Source organism: Phoca vitulina, unplaced genomic scaffold (genome assembly GCF_004348235.1).
Source record: "Phoca vitulina isolate PV1807 unplaced genomic scaffold, GSC_HSeal_1.0 scaffold7, whole genome shotgun sequence".
NCBI classification, from domain to species: Eukaryota; Metazoa; Chordata; class Mammalia; order Carnivora; family Phocidae; genus Phoca; species Phoca vitulina.
This window is the reverse complement of record NW_022589710.1, coordinates 71,009,684-71,028,294: the sequence shown is the minus strand read 5'-3', so window position 1 is coordinate 71,028,294 and position 18,611 is coordinate 71,009,684. Positions and strand designations below refer to the sequence as shown.

General features: G+C 58.7%; 1 protein-coding gene across 7 annotated transcripts in view; it reads right to left on the bottom strand.

The window, feature by feature from the left end:
- PACS2 (phosphofurin acidic cluster sorting protein 2) overlaps positions 1–18,611 on the bottom strand; it is a 59,228-nt gene that overhangs the window by 28,790 nt on the left and 11,827 nt on the right. Inside the window, exon 1 of one of the 7 annotated variants that reach the window (XM_032406048.1) lies at positions 751–1,072. The exons of the other annotated variants lie outside the window; for them this stretch is intronic. The gene's annotated coding sequence lies outside the window, so the exon portion shown is untranslated. Of the gene's footprint in view, positions 1–750; positions 1,073–18,611 lie in introns of those variants that run through there. 7 annotated transcript variants of the gene reach the window in all.

The window sequence follows — 18,611 nt, the reverse complement described above, 5'->3', positions numbered from 1 at the left end:
CACCGTCCTGGGCATGGAGCAGAGACACCCACCACCATCCTGGGCTTTGTATGGAGACCCCACCACCATCCTGGGCATGGAGCAGAGACACCCACCACCATGCTGAACTTCGCATGGAGACCCCACTACCGTCCTGGGCATGGAGCAGAGACACCTACCACCATGCTGAACTTCGCATGGAGACCCCACTACTGTCCTGCGCATGGAGCAGAGACACCCACCACCATCCTGGGCTTCGTATGGAGACCCCGCTACCGTCCTGGGCATGGAGCAGAGACCCCATTGCCATTCTGGGCATGAAATGAAGACCCTACTGTTTTGTGTTTTATTAGATTCTGTATTTGTCTATTTGACATCCATTAATTATAGGGCCAACTGACAGCCAAAACTGTTTACATTTCCCCTGGATCCAGAGCCCATACTCTGAACCCCTCCTTATCCAACCCTCAGCACCAACCTAATATCCCCCTGCCCTACACACCCAGGCCCAGGAAGCAGAGAACTAGGGGCAGCCCCTGGGACCTTGTGCCTCAAGGTCCACTGGAATGACTCCAACTAGCCAATCCTAAGCCATTTGCCCTGCCACGCTGCACCTTTCCCACGGAAAGCCCAGTAGAGGCTGTGGTCTGGGCCTCGCCCACAGTCCCTCTGCCTCCCGACTGACCCTGGTGCTTCCCCGTGGCCCCATGTACGGTGCCTCCTGTTTCTAGGGGGCGGTGAACATTAAACTCTCCTCTCAATGGCACTGACCTCTCTGCACCGTCACTCAGTCACCTTTATAAACTAAGACCGACAGACACAAAGCTCCAACTCCCATCCTGGGCCTACGGCCAGCCTGTCACAGTGCGGCCCTTGGGGCACATGGAGGATGATGGTGACGAGCCAGGAGACAGACACGAGGGCTTCCCCAGGCAGCAGGGCCCCCGACTCAGGCAGCAGGACAGCTCCAGGCTGGGGGCAAATGGGATTGTTCCTGACAGCCGCTGACATGCGGGAGCCCAAGGGAAGGCCAGCGCACTCTGCCCATCAGGCCACTCTGACTGCAGGAAACAAACTGCGAAGGAAAGAAAATGGAGAAGGACGTGGGTTCCAGGGGCTAGCATCCACCGGGACCAACCACGTCCCAGCCACAAAGGAGCACCAGCATGCTTGAAAGAACTGAAGTCATGGGGCGTGTGGGTGGCTCAGGCAGTTAAGCGTCTGCCTTCGGCTCAGGTCATGATCCCAGGGTGCTGGGATCGAGCCCCACATCGGGCTCCCTGCTCAGCGGGGAGCCTGCTTCTCCCTCTGCCTCTGCCCCTCCCCTGCTTGTGCTTTCTCTCTCTAATAAATAAAATATTTAAAAAAAGAAAGAACTGAAGTCGTGTAAAGTATGTTCTCTGACCACGATAGACTCAGCTAGAAATCAATGGTAGAGGGGTGCCTGGCTGGCTCTCTCAGCACGTGACTCTTGATCTCGGGGTCATGAGTTCGAACCCCACATTGGGTGTGGAGCCTACTTAAAACAAATAAACAAAAAGAAATCAATAGTAGACAGAAGGCCAGAAACACCAACCACTCGGGACAGTAAGCAGCACACGGGCCCAGGAGGAAAACTCCAAGGATCCAGAAATATTTTGTGTGGATTCGAGCCCCGTGGGAGACGCACTCATACGAGAAAGTAAGAAAGGCCTCAAGTGCACAGTCTGAGCTTCACCTCAAGACACCAGGAAAGGGGGCGCCTGGGTGGCTCAGTTGGTTAAGCGACTGCCTTCGGCTCGGGTCATGATCCTGGAGTCCCTGGATCGAGTCCCACATCGGGCTCCCTGCTCGGCGGGGAGCCTGCTTCTCCCTCTGACCCTCCCCCCTCTCATGTGCTCTCTCTCTCTCTCTCATTCTCTCTGTCTCAAAAAAATAAATAAAATCTTTAAAAAAAAAAAAAAAAAAAGACACCAGGAAAGGAGCAAACTGAACCCAAAGTGAGTGGAGCAAGGGAGCAACAAAGACAAAAACAGAAACCATGAAACAGAAGATAGAAAAGCAACAGAGAAAGAAAATACGAAATAAAGTATTAAAAAACCCCAAAACTGGTTCTTTGGGAAGAGCAATAAAACTGGTAAAACCTCTAGCCCAACAAAGAAAGAAAGAAGAGAGGACAAAATGAGCCATATCAGGAATGAAAGAAGGAAGATCACACAGGTCGCACAGAGGGGGAAGCTGCAGACAGCTGCGCAGGTCAGGCTGGGAGTTGGATACAATGTAATATGTATCAACATGTAACAATGCCCCAGCCACAACCACCAGAAGCACCACAACCGCCAGAAGCACCAGGATGAACAGATCATCTGAACAGCCTAATCTATCAAAGAAACTGAATAGTTTAAAACCTTCTGAAAAAGAAAGCTCCAGGTGGATTCACCCAGATATCAAAGGATGAAACAACACTAATTCTACATAATATCTTCCAGAAAACAGAAAAGGGAGAAATACTTCTCAACTCATTTTATGAGGTCAGGAATTACCCTGATACCAACACCAGACAACAACGTACATAAAAGAAAACTACACACCAATATCCCTCTATGAATATAAATGTAAAGATCTGCAATAAAATATCAACAAACTGAATTCATCATATATAAAAAGGAATGACTAATACACCATGACCAAGTGGGGTTTGTTCCAGGCTGGTCAACATTTGAAATCAGTCAGTGAAATTCACCCCATCAACAGGCTAAATTAGAAAAATCATAAAATCTCCTCAAATGATTTTTAAAAACTTGACAAAATTTAATTGCATTTGTGATTAAAACTCTTGGCGAACCAGGGACAGAAGACAACGTCCTGAATGGCCAACATCATGCTGGCGGCAGGATGGAAACCCCCCCACCGAGACCAGGAGGCTGAGCCGCACCCTCACACCCCTGCGGCATGGCACAGAACCAAAGGCTTGCCCTGTACAATAAGGCAAGAAAAGGAGATAAAAGGCACAAGGACTGGAAAGGAAAAAACGCAGCTCTTCTTTGCAGACAACACAATAGTTTATGCAGAATACCCCAAGGAATGTGGAAAAATGTGAAAGCAAGCCCCCAGAACTAAGAGCTTTGCAAGATCATATGATACAAATTCGACATAAAAAGTGGTCCCATTTAGGGGCGCCTGGGTGGCTCAGTTGGTTAAGCGTCTGCCTTCGGCTCAGGTCATGATCCCAGGGTCCTGGGATCGAGCCCTGCATTGGGCTCCCTGCTCGGCGGGGAGCCTGCTTCTCCCTCTCTCTCTGCTGCTCCCCCTGCTTGTGCTCTATCCCTCTCTCTCAAATAAATAATAAAATCTTAAAAAAAAAATTAAAAAGAAAAAGTGGTCCCATTTGTACACACTAGCAATGAATGATTAGAAGTCAGTTTTTTTTTTTTTAAAGATTTTATTTATTTATTTGTCAGAGACAGAGGCAGAGCACAAGCAGGGGGAACAGCAGAGGCAGAGGGAGAAGCAGGCTCCCTGCTGAGCAAGGAGCCCGATGCGGGACTCGATCCCCAGACCCCGGGATCATGACCTGAGCCGAAGGCAGACGCTTAACCGACTGAGCCACCAGGCATCCCAAAGTCAGTTTTTTTTAAAACTTCCATTTATAGTAACTCCAAAACAAAGAAAATATCTAAATTTAACAAGATCAGTGAAGGATCTGCAAGTGAGTGGAAGGAGCCAGCAAAGGGTTGAGCAGGTGGAGAGATGAGCCGCCGCATGGGCATTAGCACTCCCCAGACCAGATCTAAGGTTTAGTTCCCGAAAATCCCAGCACAATGCTTTTGTAGATATCAATAAGCTGGTTTTTAAGTTTATATGGAATGGCAAAGGAATTGGATAATCGAAAGGACTTTGAAAAGGAGACCCAAGGAAGGTGGGGGCCGTCCAGACTTGTGTGGAGCTGAGTAGTCAGGGCAGTGTGGTGCTCCCGGGGCAAAGGCAGGGAGGTCAGGAACAGAAACAGGAAGTCGGGTGAACTGGACTTCATCAAAATTTCGTGAAAGAAGGCAGAGTAGCTAAGGCTGGGAGAAAATACTTGCAAACTGCATATCCAACAGAGGGTTTAATCCAGAATAAAGAACCCTCCAAACTCAACAATAGGATAATAAAGAACCCAATTTAAAAATAGGCAAAAGATTTGCAAACGCTTCACTAAAAGACATATGGGCAGTAAATTAGCACATGAAAAGATGCAACTGAAAACCACCAGGAGTCAGGAGTCACCACCTCACACCAATGGCCGTGGCTAAAACGAAACCAAACACCAAAAGCCTGACGCCCAGTGCTGGCAAGGAGGCGGGTGACAGGCAGGAGATGTGGTCACACATGTGCCACCCAGACCAGCACTGCTCGGTGCGTGTGTCCACGCAGACTCTACGTGGACACCCACGGTGGCCGCGTGTGCAGCTGCCCAAGCCTGGAGACACCCTTCAAGCAAAGCAGGAAGCCTGCTCGGGGACAAGAGGGCCAAAGCATCGACACAGACATGCACACACGGACACGCACGTGTGCAGAGACACACACGTGCACACAAACACGCACACCAGACACACCCACGTGCGCACGCACACACACCCCCCACGCGTGCATGCACACACAGGGGCCCGCACTAGCCCCCCACACGGGAAGAGAAGCCAGGGCCAAAAGGCTGGGCCCTGCACGTTAGCCCACTGACGCGGCGTTCTGGAGAGCACGCATCAGCAGTGCAGGGGCGCTGACAGCCGTGGCTGTGTGGGGATGCTGGATCTGGGTCCGTCCACTGTTCTGAGCCTGGCTGGGGGGTAACGGGCAAGTCTGGGCTGTAGGCAAACACGGGGGCAGGCTGAATTTTACTGTGAGTTTTAAAGTTATTTTTCAAAAGTTAAAAAAGCCACAAGACCTAAGGGATCTATCGGCCAATTGCAAACAGGAGGCGTTGTCTGGATCCTGCTTTTAATAAACTAATTACCAGGAATGCCTGCACAGCCCTCATTTGGGATGGGGTCTCGCTCTCAGCGCCGTTGCGATGCCTGTTTCTAGATAATCTGTTTGGGCAGGGGCCGGGGGTCGGTCCGGCATTTGCTGCCCACAGCTCAGAGAGGCTTCTGTCTGGGAGGCACAGTGGCACCCCCACACTGACGTGTCCTCGTCACAGGGAAAACTCAAGAAGCCACGAGCAGAGCCACGGGCTCCGTCGGAAGGGAAGGGTCTCTGCTCCGGCAGCCTCCTAGAGGTGAGCTCGCAGCTGCAGACAGCCCATCTAAACCAGCACCGGCCCGCTTACTTCTTCACAGTCATGTCTCCGTAGGATGGGACCAACACCTCCGAGCCATTTGGATTTTCCTTTCTTTTTTTTCTCTTTTTCTTTTCTTTAATTCTAAGACACAGTCAAGTTGATGTTATTTGTACAAACAACACTAAAAGCATAAAAAGAATCATCTGCATAGAGAAATTGGGCCAGACAGAACACACGATATTTGTTTTTATACAAGACTGGCTCTGAGAGAAAGGCCTGAGGGCTGGAGTATAGACTATAGCCAAGGACGAGATTTATTGCATAATACCTGGCCCTCAAGGAAATCATGAGCAAATACACTAAAAAAACCCCACAAACGATGATTCATCACTAAGCCGGGACTGTTACTGTGTAAGACGCCCTGCAATTGTACTAGACTCAGCAGTAACAAAAAAGGAAGCCAAGCGTATCTTAAACACACTGTCAGGATAAAACACAATCCCCTCGACAGGCAGAAACCCAGTATCCTGTCCGAGGGGCCCTGGCCCCACACTGCGTGCTCTCTCGTTCCTCTCGGATGGTGTCTGCTCAAAAGAGTGGAAAGCCAACTTCCATGGCTAACCCTGGAGAAGCAGTGTTCTGGTTTTCTGAAACCGAGAAGTGTGGGGCTTACAGAAAAAAACCACAAAGAGGGATGCCACCAAAACCCACGTATCCAACAAGAACTAACAAATGTTCTCTGTGCTGACCTGAGATCTTTTTAAAGAAATTGGGACCAGAACCACAGACATCCACCACATGCTCCCCACCCCTCCCTCCTTGCCCTCTGCAGGAGCCACCATCTGGAGGGGTCTCCTTCCAGGGGACTGCCCGCTGTGCCCAAATCAGGCCTCCCCCACGTTAGCTGGGGGTCCACTTCCCAGCCAGATACCAGTCTTGCCTGGCAGGCAGCTGGGCAGAGGTGACGCGTGCATGTGGCGGCTGGCTCGCCCCTTGCCCGTTCCCTTCTCCAGGCTGCAGGGGCGCGGCCACCTTGGACCCCCACACGGACGCCATGCGCTGAGGACAGCAGAGCCCGCGTGGGTCCTGGATCCCAAACACCTGCACGCTTACACGAGGCAGACATCGGCACCGGCTCGGGCGGCTCGGTTGGCTTGGTTGGCTCGGTTCTGCTCCCTGTTAACGAAACGTCCGCTGTGTGCCAGACTGCCAGGCATACGCGGCCATGCACCCTTGTTTCTTGAGGCGGCCGTTTCACATCACACTGCCTACACGTCCGTGACGTGTCCTTGCCACGGAACAGACGTGCACGCCCCTGCCCACTGTGTGCTTCCTCACCGTGCAAGCACACGGCTTCTCTGCCCTTCACCGGTGGCCGCTCAGGCTGGTGCCAACGATCTGACACCACAGACCTGCTCTGCCCGGCACCTGCTCTGCCGTGGGAGCGGCACGGAGGGGCGGGGGTATCGCCCCCCAAGCGGGGTTGCGGGGTCCAGGCTCTGCGCACTCGGAGCCTGCCCAGGGTACCATCACACCGTGCTCCCGAGTTGCCCAGAGGAGTGTTGACTCCCACACGCCCCGTGTCTGTGTCCTCCAGGCAGCCGCCGGGGGCGGGGGTCCCCCCTCCCTCCCTCTTCACATGCCTGCTCTCTGCACACGTGCACCCTGGTGTCTCTTCCTCTTCTGACAAGGACACCAGTCATATTGGATTAGGACCCACCCTAACAGCTTCATTTCCCTAAATCTCCTGACGAACGGTCTCATCATGTCAATCTGATCGCCTCTGTAAGCCTCCAGCTCCAGACACGTCTTCTGAGGTGCTTCTGGAGTCAGGGACTCACGTGAGTTCGAGGGGGACACAGTGCAGCTCTAGACACCACCAGCCCGACGGAACGGAGTCTTTGGGTCTGGGGCATGTGGCGCGTGTCCGCGGCCCCGCCTGTCTTCCTGCTGGACTACTGTCCTCATTTGCTCTGGAGAAGCACACAGCAGAGCTCACCCCCGGCTGCAGGCCATCACACGAAGGTGTTTCTGATGTGTGTTTACACAATAAACGTCTGTGGTTTATGCTTCAGGGCTCGATTCCCTAAGCCCACCCTCCTCCCAGCCCCTCCGCCTGCGCTGTTCACAGCGAGGTCCTTCATGAGCCCGGGCGTTCGGCGTGCGGCGACACAGCCCCCTCCGTGGGGTCCAGTCATCCCCAAACCACTTATTCCAGAGCACGTCCTGTCCTCTCCCAAGCATGCCATGGCCACGTGCGAGATTCTGCGCCATCGTGTTCCACGACAGATCAGTCTGTATTTCTGCCAATTTCATATTGTTTAATTAGTGTAGCTTATTTAAGTAAACACCTGTCTGCTAAGGAAGGTGCTCCCCGGCACAGACACACTTCACTTTTCTTTAAAGCCGCGTGCCTGTTTCACAGAAACTGTAGCGTTAGCGCGCCAGGTTCCTCCCCCGCGTGGGGCCTCGCACCTGACCTGTGTTCAGGGGGAGCGGGGTCTCTGCACCCCTCACTCAGCTGTTTCATGTCCTTGAACAAGCGCTAGACGCTTCTCCTCACAGCGTCTCTGATGTCCTGGGTTCACTTTTTTCCTAGATAGCTACTAACTGCTTTTAGGAATAACATTGTTTTCTTATTTTCAAATTGATTACTGCCGGCGATCCTGACATCACAGAACTAAATCCTCCTGTTTTCATGATCCTACCACCCTGATAAAAGTGCACAGCTTCGCCTCTACTCTTAACCTCTAATCTCTGCAGCACTTCATATGCGATAGGACTGATTTCTTCAAGATTTGGTAAAATTCACCAATAAAACCATCTGATGCTGTTTGGGGAAGAGGAGGTTTTAATGTAACTTAATTGTCATGTAATTCACATCTCCTCTTGCACTAAGTCAGTTACTGATTCATAATCTCACAGAACTGTCCTATCGAGTTTCATCTTAACGGACGACGCTGTTTATCGCGATCTTCGACTCGCTCTGTGGCCGTTCATCCCCGAAGGCTGAGCCCTCATCACCCTTGCCCAGCAGTGGGCCTCTGGCTGCTGCTGACCTTCGACACTGTTTCTATTTCATTAAGTTTTGTGCTTTATTACCTGTTTCTCTATTTTTTTTAGACTTACGCTGTCCTTTGTGTGACCTGAGCTGGACGATGTGCCTGTGACGGAGCGCTTCCCACAAGGCGTGTCAGGGCTCAGAAGCGATGCTGGCACGTGACACCGCCCCGGGCTCCTGGACTCCAGGTGGCGGCCACCGTCCGGCTCACAAGGGCGACCTCCTTGCCACCTCGGGGTTCAGGAAGGGTGGCCCCTGCTTCGTGAGAGCCCAGCACCAGTACAACGTCCCCAGCACCGAAGACGCTGTGTGTCACCGGTATCCTCGGTGCGCTGGGGAGCAGGCGGCATCTCGTGAAAGCTGCCTCTGTCCTGGGAAGGGAGTGCCTGTATCTCTGGGTGTGAGGGGCCCTGAACACCTCAACACACACGTCAACCCCTGAGGTCTCTGGCTCCTGCTGTGCAGGAAGAGCCGGCCGACAGGACTGCTGCAAACATCAAGGGACATACAGGGACAGCCACGCATCCCCAAGACCTGGCAAAGCAGGGGCCAAGGAGCGCCTGTGGGAAGCCAGCCATGCTGGTCCGCGGAGGTGCCATGGCCCAGGACAACTGGACGCCCAGGCTGGGCTGTCATTGGGCTGGACACAGGTGCCAAGCCCCCGCCCCTGGGTCTCTGTCTCTCCACACCAGCTCTGGGTGCTGTGGCCTCTGCATGTTCTCAGGTCAGTGGTCCTCATGGAGGGCAGGAGGGTGCCAACAGGAGGGAGCTCCTGGACCTCGAGGTGCTAGCATGCCTGGAGGGAGGGCAGGCTTCGGGGAGGCAGTCCTCCCAGCCCAGGGCTGCCGTGAGAGCCACCCACGCCCAGGCCACGGACAGAGGCTGGACGACTGGGTCGTGAGGGCCCGTGTCGGGAGGAAGACGGAGGTGCTGGCAGGGTCCCAGGGGACAGCAGCTGGGAGCGAGGGTGGAAGGAAGGACAGGAAGGCACCCCAGGAGCAGGGTCTTCCGAGGCCGGGCCACGACCACTCTCGGGGTGACCTGTCTGGTGAAGGCACAGGACCTGGAAGGCAGGGGCTCAAGTCCAATGTGGGACGGGGCTGAGGGGTGGGCCGCTGGGACCGAAGGCCAGTCGGGAGGCCAGTGGGGGGAGCAGAGCACCCTGTGAGAGGGAGAGTGGGGCCGCAGGGGCCTCCTCTGGGGTCACCCAACAAGGCCCCACAGGCTGGAACCCACACAGCCAGGGGAGAGGGACAGGTGCTCTGCCCTGGGGTCAGGGAAGGCATCCTGGAAGCCTGGGGAGAGAAGGCAGCAGGGGCAATACTGTCCCCCCAAGGGGGTGACACGAGGGGGGAGGGGCAATATCCTGGAGCCCCCTGGGTTTTGTGAGTTGAAGAGTAAGTGACATTTCAAAAAGCTCACAGAAACCTGGTTTTGCAGAAATTTCCATACACGCAAGTCCTGCCAGGCATTCCCATTTCCACCAGTATCGTGTGGTTAAAGCCCTGCAGGGGCTGCTGGGAGGTCATCCACCCACCCCTCCCCCAGTCCCGACCCTGTGGGGACCTACACGCACACCCCACAGCAGGAAAGGAACACTAGGGGTCCCCCACAGCCCACTCCTGCTTCCAGAGACCAGGCCAGCCCCTGCACCCCATCCCAAAACAAAGACCTCGGCCCACCCACCTCCAGAACCTCGATTCCACATCTGGGGAGCAGAACGCCCGAGGGGGGCGACAAAGCTGGAAACAGCACAGGCGAGACTGACATCCCCCATCCTCACGTGCGTGACACAAAACAGAGACCAGAGCCCAGGGCCCTGCTGCCCCTGGGGGTGCATACACGGTGGCCAAGGAAGTGCCCGGTGTCCCATCATGTCCTTTAAGCCACCACATTCCCCAGATCCTGGGCAGCAGTGGGCACTCGCAAGTAGCTGGGTGGGGAAGGTTCTGTGGGGGGGGGGGTCCGGGCGGGACATGACTGGGGACCCTCCGGCTCCAGGTCGAGGGACAGAGGAAGGTCAGTCGCCACCTGAGGGTCTCCAGCTGGTCTGAGGCTTTGGAGACCACGCCTCACTCGGAGCAGAAACCCAGGCACACCTGGGCTGCTCCCTGGGCTCCAGCTGAGCCCAGCCAGACTCGGTGAGGGTCAGTGCTGGTTAACACCATGGATTCTGGTTTTAACTCACCCACCCCCCTCGTGGGAGTGTGAATCTCCACGGCCTTCTTTTGGGGGACAGCATGGCAATGTCTAGCTCAGTTTTTATTGTGATAAAATATACATAACATTTACCATTTTTAATTACACAGCTCCGTGGCATTAAGCACATTCACACTGTTGCACGCCCATCACCACCATCTCCGGAACTTTCCATCTTCTCAACCTGAAACTCTGGCCCCATCCACACGCAGCGCCCCCCCCAGCCCCTGGCGCCCCCACCCCACTTTGTCCGTGTGGACGGACTCCTCTAGGGACGTCCGATGAGTGGGTCACACGGTGTGTGTCCTCCTGTGAGTGGCTGAGGTCACTCCGTGCTCGGCGCCCCCGCGGTTCAGCCTTGCGGTGGCAGGGCTCAGGACTCTCTCCCCTTCACAGATGGACTTCTGTTTGTCCGCTCACCCACGGACGGGCCCCTGGGCTGCCCCATGGCCTAGCTCCTGTGAACCACAGGCGTGTGTGTGTTCAGACCCCGCTGCTAGGCCCTGTGGGCTACACACCAGCAGCGGGACTGCCGGTGACTCCGGCTCGGCGCCTCCGCGGTTCCCCAAGGGCTGCGCCATTTCATGTTCCCACAACCCTGGGAGGAAGGCAAGACTGTCCCCCCAGCTGCCCCCCAGGACGCCCGGGGCGTGGGGAGACCTGTGTTCATGCACCGGCTGAGAATGCTGGGCGGACAGCGTGGGCAGAAGACGCGGCTCCCTGGGGCCGGAGGAGCCCACGCGTCAGGGGGGACCTGCAGGAGGGGCTGCGTCCCCGCCCGGACCTGCGTCCCCGCCCGGACCCTGCCTGCAGTGGGCGCAGGAGGTAAGGCTCGGCGCCTGCGCAGCCTAGGGAGGGGGCCCAGACGACGGATCGCACCTGAAAGAGCGCCAAGGCCCCCACCTTCTGCACGGGCGGTGTCTGTTTCTGGGATGTTGGGGCTCCTGCAAGGGGCCCCCAGGCTCTTATCTTTTCTGTCCGTTTCCACCCCGTTGCGGCTCAGTTCTCTGGTTCTTCTGGGCTTTGTCTTGCCCCTGTGCTGAGCTTTCTGTCTGCCATCAAGTTCTGGCGCTCACGATGGAATGTTCTGGAATGTTCTTTCACCAGAGCCTCCCATTCCACAGATGCAGGGATGTGCCACCGTTTAGTTCTGCCCCCTGCTCACCTGCTCTCCCTCGCTCTGCTGGCCCTGGACCCGGGAGGCTGCGGGAGCCCAGAGTGGGGACAAGGAGGCCACCAGGCTCTACCCTCTGCCCGGGGCCCCTGTGTCTCGGCTCCTCTCCCTGCCGCCAGCCCAGCGGCCCTGGTCCTCCTCCTGGGGCTCCGGCCCTTCCTGGCTTTGCCGGGCTTCGGGAGGAGGCACAGGTGCCCGTGTGCGTGCACACCACCACCTGCGTCCACTCTGCTCTTCTCCACATTCTACCTAAGATGAGAACTTCCCCAAACGCAGCCTCTCTCCAATGTGTGGCCCGTGTCTTCAGGACCACCCAGGGCTGAACCCCAGGCCCTCCTGCCCTGACTCCTCTCCATCTCCTAGAAGCCCTCTCTTCTCTCCTCCTCTCCACCTGGCCCTGGGCCCCTGCGGTCCTGTTGGTGCCGGCTGGTACGGAGATGCCTTTCTGCCAAACCCAGTGCCCGCCTCCATCCAGCCTCTGGGCAGGCCCGACGGGCAGTGCCACCCGAGACCCCCTGCATTCCAGGCCAGGATCTGAGCCGGCCCCCCGCCTCCTTGTGGCCCCCCTGCAGCAGCAATCAGGCCGGTGCTGCAATGTCACCACCTCCCTCCCTCCTCCCTGAGGGCACTCAGGCCGGGAAACGCTCATTCCCCACCATCTGGACCGACCCCAGGGCCCAGAGCGCGCCTGGCACAGGCAGGCAGGTTCTTGCCGAGGAAGAGAGGCCAGGTACACCACGCCGCACGGAGGAAGGCACGAGACCCCAACTCAGGAGACCCATTCGTCCTGAGATGGGAAACGCGGACGCTACCACGAGCAAAGTCAGACAACAGATGCAGGAAAACAACTGCGGGCAGACAAAGGACTAATGTCTGGGACACAGAGCCTCTTACAGAAGCACAACAAAAAGACAAGCCACAGAACGTGGGCGATAGCCACGAAGAGGCAACCCACAGAAGTGCAGACCCACAACCTCAATGACCTCAGGCTCCAGAACCTTCCAGGGCTGCTGTCCACCCCCGAGGCCTGGAGCCCCGAGGGCAAGGGAGGAGCAGGCCACGCCCACCACCCACCCCTCCCTTCTCACTTTGAGAAGCTCCAGCCACAGCAAAGTCAGTGGTTCAGTGAGTGCCCCGCCCCCCACCACCCACAGGCACCTCCCGTGTGCACCTAGGATTTCCGGCCAAATGCCCAAGTGAGGACCCCCCTCTCCTGAGATGTCCACGGGCCCGGCCACCCGCCCCGCGCAGCACCCTGCCCCCCCGCAGATGCTCCCGAGCCCATGAGCCTGGGGTGCCCCCCACTGTTGGCAGCACACGGAGCAGGTGGGCTGTGCATCACACACCAGTTCACCTGCCGCCGTCTCCTCGAATCTAGAACCATCCTCACCCCCACTTCCTTAAAATTACTTTTTGTTGTGGTGAAATATGTATAATGTAAAATTGGCCGTTTTAAGGTGTTCAGATCGGTGGCACTTAATAGGTTCAACAGTTAAGCAGCTACCCCCTCTAACCCCAGAAGGCTCTCATCAGCCTGCAAAGCAAGCCCTGCCCCTCCACTGTCACCCCCATGGTCCTGCCCCAGCGCCTTCTCGCTCCATGGGTCCTCCTGTCCGGACGCCCCACAGAGCGGGAACCTTTCATGCCTGGCTTCTTCGCTGAGCACGTTTTCCAGAGCCGTCCATGTTGCAGACCGCATTCCTTTTTAGGGCAGAGTAACAACCCCGTCTCTGGGTGTTTTGCTTACGCACCCTCACTGATGGACGTGCAGGTTGTTTACACCTTCTGGTGACTGTGCAGGACCCCGCAGTGGACATTCGGAGGGAGCCTCCCCTGTCTGAGGGGGACAGGCTCCGAGACCTCCGGCGGGTGCCTGGAACCTTGGGCAGTCCTGCCCCCGGTCACTCTGCTTTCCCTACACGTACACACCGACGATGAGGCTGAACTTCCACGTCGGGCCCGTCTGTGCTCCCGCGCCACGGACCGTCAGAGGACAGTGGGTGAGCTACCCCGCGGGGGAAGCTCCGGGAGCATGGTCTGAGTACCATCCCGTCCCGCACTCACCCTGCCCGGGCTGAAGTGAGTGACATCGGCGTGTGACGAGCGCGCGGCTGCCACTGCCCTCCAGCTGGCACGAAACACCCCACGTGGCCAAGGAGGGGCTCTGCCAGGCCCGGCTCCGCAGATGGCACATGGGGCCTGCAAGGCGCAAGGGGACATTTCATGGGTTTCTGCAAAACGGACCAGCACCCAGGCTGGCCCTCTGAGCCAAACGCTGACTTGCACAGTTTCCCTCCAGGCACGGGGGAGTGGTTAACACGGCAGCCACGCGTGGGGCATACCTCTGTGGTCCCAAACGCGCTGACTGTGTGTTTGGTAGGAGGGAAAACTAAGGGGCCTTTTGTGTTCAGAAGCTGACCCGCCCGTGCGGTCGCGTGTCTGCCCTGGTGGGAGCGGAGGCTCTGTGGTGGCCACTGGCCAGGGGCCCCCACGCTCCAGCCACCTCCCGGGGATCAGCCAGCCCAAGAGCAGGGCCACTAGGCCCCACTCAGGCTCCAGATGTGCCCGGCCACAGCCCAGGCTCGGGGCAAGGCCGGGGGAGGTGAGGCCTGGGGACCAGCACTGGGCCCAACGTGCTTCCCGTAAAGACAGTCCGGTGACGCAGAGCGGTGGCCAGACAGTTCGAAAGAACAAGTTCTGCCAAAGGCCGGGGGCTCCAGCTCCACCCACATCCCGAGCGCTGGTCACCTTGCCCCGGGAGCCTCGGTGGCTGCCAGCTCACGCCGCCGGCTCAGCTTTCTCTGGCCTCTGAGCCTGCTCGGGACACGGTTGCTTCCTGCTAATCAGGAGGCAAGGTCAGACAGAGGTGACTTCTCAGTGTCTCTGCTGCCCAGCACAGGGGGCCAGGATGGCCTTCGTCACCGAGGCCGGGCACCCCTGGAAGTGAGGGGAGGGAGGAGGGCCGGCTGGGTCACTGTGAGCCCACCTTCTGGCCCCAGGCCAGCCAGCCTGCCTGAGGCGGGGCCAGGGCACAGAGGAAGGGGCGGGAGGAGCCGGCCCTGGGAGGGGGCTGGCAGAGGCCAGCGTGGCCACCTGAAGGGAGGAGTCCGGTGCCTGCCGAGAGCACTGCGCGTCTGTTGGGGGGGTGCTCCGAGGGGCCCTGGGACCCCAGAAGCTCCAGCCAGCCAGCCACGAGACCATCTTCCACAAGAGCATTGGCCGTGGGCGACTGCCAGCTCCAGGACCAGCCAGCCATCAGGAGCTCTCCTGCTGGGGCTGCATCCTCCACTCTGGCTACCCAAATGCCCCAGAGGTCGCCCCGGCCCCAGGCATGCAGGTGCACCTCACCAGACACTGGAGGGGAGCCCCACATTGTCTCCGGCAGGTGAGACCCTGCCCGGCGCTGTCCTGGAGGGAGGCTCGCCTGGTCACGTCCCCAGGCTAACCCAGGAAGGAGCCAGAACCTTCTCTGCGGGGACAGCAAGCTCCCTGTTTCAGGCAGTATGGCCCTCAGTGATGGGCTTCTGCGAGGGCCAGGAAGAGGGGGGCCCACGGCTGACGGCAGAGTCCTGTGCTGCGTGCAACACCTCCCGCCCCGCGCAGGCGCAGGGGAGGGACAGAACCAGCCCCCACTGGGCATGGGCTGTGGCCATCTGGGAGGGCACTAGGTGGTTCCGGGTTGTCCAGGAACGGGCATGTGCACAGGTCAGCCCGACCCCCCAGAGGGGAAGGGAGGCAGGGGAGTCCCGAGGGGCCGCACAAGGGTGGGAGCCAGGAGCAGACGGAGCTGGTGCGGTGCACGCAGGCCTGACCTAGCCGAGTCCCGGGCTCTGCAGTAAGGAGCGACGACACTGCCCACAGGTGCAGTCTGGGGAGGGGCCGGTGGAGACCTGTGATGGGGATGAGAGTGTGCACCCCCATGCTGTGAGCACCCCCAAAACACGGGGGATAGCGGGTGCTGCAGACTAAATTCTGTTTCCCCCCAAATCCATGTCGAGACCTGACCTGCAGTGTGATGGCATGAGGAGGTGGGTCTCTGGGGGTCAGGCCCGGGCGGGAGAGACCATGGCTGCTGGCCTGAGACGTCCACGGGCACTGATCCACTGGAGCCACGTGGCCTCCTGCAGAGCAGCCTTCCCCAAGGAAACCTGTGCACCCCGGAGGCCCACTGGGGATGACAACCCTGCCACACAGGGTCGGGTGCCCACCCGCCCGCCCACACAGCCCCTGCTCTCGCCCACAGCCGCCTCTGGCCAGGAGAGTGTCGGCACGGTCTCGGCTTCTGTCCGGGGCTCCTACGACCCCACTGTGTCCCGTGTGCCCAGGGTCACCCCAGAACAGCGGCCTGCCACCCTGACAGCCCACACTGGCCACCAGGGGCCCCTGGAGGAGGCCCAGGGGAGCATGTGTACTCCCGGCTGCGTCAGGAACGCTCCCACTGAGCCCACGGAGGACGAGGAGCAACACACGGGCTTGTATTTGGCAGCGTCGCGAGGATAGGCCTGCTGATGATGCACCAAACCCAAGGAGCCCTTCTGAGCAACCAGCGAGACCACGATTCCCCACCGAGAAACCGGGAGCAGGATTATCTCAAACTTCTCAAAACCACCGTGGAGGCCCGAGGCCAGAACCCTTAAAGGGCCGCAGCTGGAATTCAGGAGCCCGGACGCTGGTCCCGCTGTGCATGGGGGCCGGGGGCCAGGGCGGTGGGGAGGGCGCTGCTTTCCCTTCAAGGTCCCTAAGCGTCACTTCACACAAGCCAGTAACCGAGAAATAGACCGGAAAACACGTTTCCTGGAGGAGTAATAAAGGAAAGCCAATCCATCTCGATCAGTTTCTGAGGAAGAAATGACCAAAATAGCAAAGGAAAAGCATAACAAAGAGAAAATGACAAACAGGAGTGCAAAAAAATCAGTCGCCACAGAAATACAATCTTGCCAGTTAAAAGTCATCTGGGTTTTCACAACACTTTGTAAGCGGCAGGAGGCTGACCTCACGGGCTGGGCGGGGCTGCACTGGGCACAGAGGGCACCACGATGATGTCAGGACATGCTTAAGATGGAGAGCGGGGTTCGAGCAAAGAGGGCAGAAAGGACGAGAGCCCTGCCACCAGGAAGCTGAGCCACGGCCAGCTCCGGCCACCTCCCGACCTCCTGCAGAAGATTCGAGTGCCGGGTCCCGAGGGGGCAGGTGCACGGCCCCCGTGGTGACCTGGGCAGTAGCAGCATCCCCCCAGGGCCAGGGTCCACAGGGAGATGCCGCTTGCCCCGTTGGCCAGGGGCACGTGACCTGAGGCCTGCAGGAAGGGAGCAGGACGTGGTCCTCACAGTTGTGGCCTCAGCTGGGAAAGGACACAAGATAAAATTCCAGCAAGCCATGTCTGCCCTCTCACAAACACGCCCAGCTCTTTGTGGCACATCCAGCCCAGCTCTCCGCTGAAACCACCCGGTAGGCACTTCAGCCCCCCTGGGTGGGGTCCTGCCCCAGGAGCCACCATGCTCTGACCCTCATGCACACATCACACCACCTCGACCAGCACCAGGCCCCCCATCCTTCCCTCCGTGCCGCCCCAGCCCGGCGCCTCTCCCTCCCCACTGGCCACCTGGGCACACCCACTTCCCCAGCAGCTCTGCACCCGACATGCTGGACACGGGCACCAGCTGCCCACCCAGCTCCTCCCCAAGGCCTCCCGGGTCTCCACCGCACTCTCCAGGCCACCGTACGTCCCCTCCCACACCCTGCTCTGACACTTGCTCTTCTGAGAAGCAGGATGAACTCAGGAGTGGCTCCTTGGGCCAGGAAGCACATGGCCACCTGCTCCTTGTGGCCTGCAGCCCTCACCCCCCCCACCACTCAAGGCGCCCAGACGCTGCCTGCAAGCCCCCTCCAGCTACCACCACGACCCTCCTCGCCCAGAGGTGCCCACTCCCCCCAATTCTCTCTTGGTCACCCCCCCACCAGGCTCAGCTGCAAGCAGCGAAACCCCCGGGGATCCCAACAAGGGATCCGTGCTCACACGTCTCCTCCCAGGAGCAGCGTCCTGGAAAGCCGGCTCTCAGGCCCCTGGTGTCCAGGGATGTTCTCACCCCTCCCACCGCTCGGTGCCATGCAGCCCGGCGTCCAGCACTGAACCCGTCCTCAGCCACACCCCTGCCCTCGGGCCGGAAGGGAGCACGCTCAGGTACGCCAGGGCAGGGTCACACCGAGGTCAGGCCAGCGGTCAGCTGCACCGGCCTGCAGCCTCCGTGGGCACAGCAGTCATTGCTCAGGACCCCTAGCTCCCCATGCAAAGCCAGAATAGAGCTCACGGCGTGAAAGAGCCAGGATGGTGCCACCACACCGGGTCAGGTGGGTCCGGCCTCGTAGCCCTGCCTCTCTGGAGGGGCTGCGGGAGCCCGAGAGGCGAGGGGCAGAGCTGGGTGCCCGGTGGGGCCCCATAAGGAGGATGCGGATGCACGTGGGCCCTTGCCTCTCCACGTGCCTGCTGGGGTCTGTAGGGAAGTGACCCCACTGTGGGCCCGCCAGTCACCTGGAGCCTCGGGGCTGGGGAGCGCACTACAGGTGTGCCCCCCCAACAAAGGCTGCCTGCCCCACCCCCCAGCCACTTGGAGCAGCCCTCTGGGTGCTTACATCACAGCAATCCCCCCAGACAGTACCCAACGTACCCCACTACAGAGACCGAGACTCTCCTAGAGCTCCCAGGGACCTCCGTCCTCCCCAAACCATCAGATAGGCCGGTGCCCAGGATGGGGCTGGAGGGCTGGGGGCAGCGGGGGAAGGGGGAGGAGAGCAGGCTGGGCCTGCCTCCCGGGGCTGCTCGTCCGGGCAGGAAAGACAACACCCGCCAGGGAGCAAATCTGAAATGCGGACTGCAGCACCGAGCTGGGCGCCTGGCGCGGGAGGGCCGGGTGGGGCTGGACATGAGGGTCAGTGCGCAGCCGGGGGGGGGGGGGGGGGGG